This window comes from Triticum aestivum, chromosome 6A (genome assembly GCF_018294505.1).
Source record: "Triticum aestivum cultivar Chinese Spring chromosome 6A, IWGSC CS RefSeq v2.1, whole genome shotgun sequence".
Taxonomy (NCBI): domain Eukaryota; kingdom Viridiplantae; phylum Streptophyta; class Magnoliopsida; order Poales; family Poaceae; genus Triticum; species Triticum aestivum.
The window spans coordinates 506588985-506594415 of record NC_057809.1 but is presented as its reverse complement, the minus strand read 5'-3'; positions in this window follow the sequence as shown (position 1 = coordinate 506594415).

Below are 5431 nucleotides of genomic sequence, written 5' to 3'. Positions count from 1 at the left end.
CGACTCTAAGGCTGTGCGGCCTATGAAAGCACTCGAATCTTAGTGGTTGTGCGGCCCATGAAAGCACTTGAATTTTAAGGTTATGCGGCCTATAAAAGCACTTGCCTTTTTCTGCTGGACATTTTGGATTTGCGTCCATCAACGATTTCTTCTGCTCAAGTATATTTTAGTGCAGTTCAGGCCATGTAGCCTTGATTATATGACTTATAATTGAGCATATTGGGTTGGTAACCCACCCTGATAGCGGATTGTAAGCCGCCAGGATATTTGCCTCGAGCAATCAAACATCATGATATTTCATGTCTACGGCTTATCATTATCAAAGGAGTTACCATGATATTAATCTACATGTATGTTTTTTCATGATGATATGAATATTCAGGGTTTGGTAAACCGCCCTGGTTTTTCGATTGTAAGTCGCCAGCATATTTCTGGCTTAGATAGCCTTTAGTCTTTCTATAAAAGACTATTATATCAGGATTTGTTACCCGCCTTGGCTTAAACCACCAGGGCACATGCTTTTTCCTTGTGTGCAGGGGGTATGATAATATTTGATCTGACCCACATGACTGATAACATTATAAGCACAAGCGGCGGATCATAAAAATCAGATCAGCAGTTTAAGCATTCAAAAGATAAACATGCACATTGGCATGAGAGATAATTGTTTGCAAATCTAGGCTATTACAAGGCCACACTGGACCTGTCAATTGAAGTTAAGTGTTTTTAAACACAATGTGCTTAATCCATGATTAAGAGCCGCCTGAGATCAGTTGCCATCGTCACGGTGGGTTGATGACTCCGGGTCATCCTGCTCCAGCTCTTCTTCTTCGTCCATCTGGAAGTCAGGTGACGTCCAGTCGATGCTAGTTAAGGCCTTGAATACAAATTCATCATTGATAAGTGTGGACGGATCAATATCAAGAGCAAAGGTATGCTTACGCATTGGAGGGATGAGATCCACAACTTCATAAGCAGGCGCTTTAACTTTGGCATTATCCATGGTGTATGATGCCTGGTACATGGATAAATCAGTCTCTTCAGCCAGTTTGCACGCCAATGGATGCATCTCTTTCACGCAATTGGTAAGTCTGTCTTCTCAAAAGGATATCCATCTTCTTTTAGGCTTGGACATCCAGTGGCCATCTCTGCCGGGTCTAATTCTACTTGCCACGCTTTGGCCCGACTTAGAGCGGTAATGGCACCAGCTCGGGCGGATGATTGCTTTATCTCTTCCAGTCTTTGGGGCATGACAGATAGTTTGTCCAGTACCTCCCTGAAGTGTGGGTGGTTGTTTGCTGTGGGAGATAGCCGCTATGGTCCCTTGAGTGCCAGTATATAATTATTCCACCAGGGTGTACACGGCTTTGAGCTTCACAAGCCTATCCTGGTCAAGGTTGGAGCTCCTGGGGCCTGTTGAGCAAACATACTGATAAGTCGCGAGGCGGGTCAAAGTAAATCGGTTATGAAAGATTGAAGTAAAGTGTCACTTACCAAAGATGGCGACTGTCATATGATTAATGTGTCGCTTTAAGCCAGATAACTCTTCAGTCATTGGCTTAAGAGCAGCTTTAGCGTCTTCAGCTCTTTTTAATAGTGCTGCTTTCTCAGTATCCCAGTCGGTTCTTTCAGCGTTGAAGTCCATTCTCAATTTTCCAGATACTTCCAAGGGGGATTTTAGTTCCGACCTGCATAATCTCACTCCAGGTTCTATTATGCACATCTCAGGTTTTGTCGCTCTCTGTGAACTGTTTCTGGGCTGCGAGGCTCATTTTGAACTATGGAGAAAGTTCTTTTGCCTTGTTCCTTGTCATCGAGGAGGTTCCGTATTTGAAGTGGGCGGCGCTGAAGTATGGCGCATAGCTGGATCGGGTTACCCTATCGAAACTCCAAAGGAGGTATCCCAAGAATGGTCTTCGGAATGGTTTTACATTGAGGATGTTCCCCTTCCGGACCCAATTCGGCGTGGTCTCCCCGAATTCTCCAGTGCTCCTTTGAAGAAATGCCTCAATTGGTGCCCCTGGAGTCCCAAGGAGGAAGATAGTGCGGAAGTGAAGAGGTTGGTCGGCAAGGTCAGATTACTTGCTCATTTCGAGCTCTCAATAATCAAAGTCATGGCCATCGTGATAAAGCGATGTATTCAGCCTCTCCAGTCCAGAGTGACCCCTTTATGGTGTTACAATGGAGAGGACGCCGCATCTCGTTATAGACGCAAGGGCCCGGATACCTCAGACGAACTGGCCATAATCTTGGCCGACCTTTATAAGGTGGAGAAAGAAGATTTTACAACAACAAACAACAACAACAAACCCTTTAGTCCCAAACAAGTTGGGGTAGGCTGGAGGTGAAACCCATAAGATCTCGCAACCAACTCATGGCTCTGGCACATGGATAGCAAGCTTCCATGCACCCCTGTCCATAGCTAGCTCTTTGGTGATACTCCAATCCTTCAGGTCTCTCTTAACGGACTCCTCCCATGTCAAATTCGCTCTACCCCACCCTCTCATGACATTCTTCGCACGCTTTAGCCGTCCGCTATGCACTGGAGCTTCTGGAGGCCTGCGCTGAATATGCCCAAACCATCTCAGACGATGTTGGACAAGCTTCTCCTCAATTGGTGGTACCCCAACTCTATCTCGTATATCATCATTCCGGACTCGATCCTTCCTCGTGTGGCCACACATCCATCTCAACATACACATCTCCGCCACACCTAACTGTTGAACATGCCACCTTTTAGTCAGCCAACACTCCGCGCCATACAACATTGCGGGTCGAACCGCCGTCCTATAGAACTTGCCTTTTAGCTTTTGTGGCACTCTCTTGTCATAGAGAATGCCAGAAGCTTGGCGCCACTTCATCCATTCGGCTTTGATTCGATGGTTCACATCTTCATCAATACCCCCATCCTCCTACAACATTGACCCCAAATACCGAAAGGTGTCCTTCCGAGGTACCACCTGGCCATCAAGGCTAACATCCTCCTCCTCACACCTAGTAGTACTGAAACCGCACATCATGTACTCGGTTTTAGTTCTACTAAGCCTAAACCCTTTCGATTCCAAGGTTTGTCTCCATAACTCTAACTTTCTATTTACCCCCGTCCGACTATCATCAATTAGCACCACATCATCCGCAAAGAGCATACACCATTGGATATCTCCTTGTATATCCCTTGTGACCTCATCCATCACCAATGCAAAAAGATAAGGGCTCAAAGCTGACCCCTGATGCAGTCCTATCTTAATCGGGAAGTCATCGGTGTCGACATCACTTGTTCGAACACTTGTCACAACATTATCGTACATGTCCTTGATGAGGGTAATGTACTTTGCTGGTACTTTGCTGGAAAAGAAGATTTTCTCTGTTTAAATTGCCGGGAAGGCTTTTCCATGTACAACCACATCGAATGGGTAAGTTTTTGATTATCAGCACTTGTTCTACCTTGTTATCGATGCATGCTAATCAAATTGTTCTTGTTGTCTTAAAGCAGTCATGGAGGAAGGTGGTTGAGAACATTCATTGCCCGTCCCCATAGCCAGAGGATTATGCTCGCAACGAAGACCCCGGCTTCTACGAGGATCCAAATATATACATAGAGTTTGATGATGGAGTATTTTATCAAGCAAGCCTTGACGGCTCGGAAGTGGCTATTACAGCCGACTACCCACGCCTTTACCCTTTCTCCATTGTAAGTACTCTAAAAGCTTCCTCAAGAAGAAACCCCTACTTGCACCTTATCCATCACACTGAATTTGTGCTTCATAGGATCGACGCTCAGCAAGCCGCACTCCGGTGAGAGCGGCCTCCGAGAAGGCAGCCTTTACGCAAGGCGATCATTCAAAACGAAAGGAAAGCGGGAGCGTTGTCGAGCCCCCTCCTTCTTCAAAGAGGTATGTCCTTTGTTATGTGCCTAAGCATGAGATCAGATCGTTAAACTTCTCCTCTACATTATTTTAGGAGGAGCATGATACGTCAATTTAGCATCATGCTTTTATATTGATATTTAATGCATTATGGGTTGTTATTACACATTATATCACAATACTTATGCCTATTCTCTCTTATTTTATAAGGTTTACATCAAGAGGGAGAATGCCGGCAGCTGGAATTCTGGGCTAGAAAAGGAGCAAATATTAGAGACCTATTCTGCACAACTCCAAAAGTCCTAAAACTTCACGGAGCATGTTTTTGGAATAAATAAAAAATATTGGGCGAAGAAAGTACCAGAGGGGGGCCACCAGCCAGCCACAAGGGTGGAGGGCGCGCCCTACCCCCTAGGTGCGCCCCAACCTTGTGGGCCCCCTGGCAGGCCGCCAGTGCCCATCTTTGGCTAGATGGTGTCTTTTACCCTGGAAAAAATGAAGAAGAAGCTTTCGGGACGAAGCACCACCGTCTCGAGGCAGAACTTGGGCAGAACCAATCTAGGCCTCCGGCGGAGCTGTTCTGCCAGGGAAACATCCCTCCGGGAGGGGGAAATCGTCGCCATCGTCATCACCATCGATCCTCTCCTCGAGACGGAGTCAATGTCCATCAAAATCTTCACCAGCACCATCTCCTCTCAAACCCTAGTTCATCTCTTGTTTTCGATCTTGGTCCCAAAACCTCAGATTGGTACCTATGGGTTGCTAGTAGTGTTGATTACTCCTTGTAGTTGATGCTAGTTGGTTTATCTGGTGGAAGATTATATTTTCAGATCCTTAATGATAATTAATACGCCTCTGATTATGATTATGAATATGCTTTGTGAGTAGTTACGTTTGTTCCTAAGGACATGGGAGAAGTCTTGTTATAAGTAATCATGTGAATTTGGTATTTGTTCGATATTTTGATGAGATGTATGTCGTCTTTCCTCTAGTGGTGTTATGTGAATGTCGACTACATGACACTTCACCATTGTTTGGGCCTAGGGGAAGGCATTGGGAAGTAATAAGTATATGATGGGTTGCTAGAGTGACAGAAGCTTAAACCCTAGTTTATGCGTTGCTTCGTAAGGGGTTGATTTGGATCCATATGTTTCATGCTATGGTTAGGTTTACCTTAATTCTTCTTTCATAGTTGTGGATGCTTGTGAGAGGGGTTAATCATAAGTGGGAGGATTGTCCAAGGAAGGGAAGCACCCAAGCACTGGTCCACCCACATATGAAATTATCAAAGTAACGAACATGAATCATATGAGCATGATCAAAACTAGCTTGACAACAATTCCTATGTGCCCTCGGGAGCGCTTTGCTTTATATAAGAGTTTGTCCAGGTTTGTCCTTTGATACAAAAAAAGGATTGGGCCACCTTTCTGCACCTTGTTTACTTTTATTACTTGTTACCTGTTACAATTTATCTTATCCCAAAACTATCTATTACCGATAATTTCAATGCTTGCAGAGAATACCTTGCTGAAAACCACTTGTCATTTCCTTCTGCTCCTCGTTGG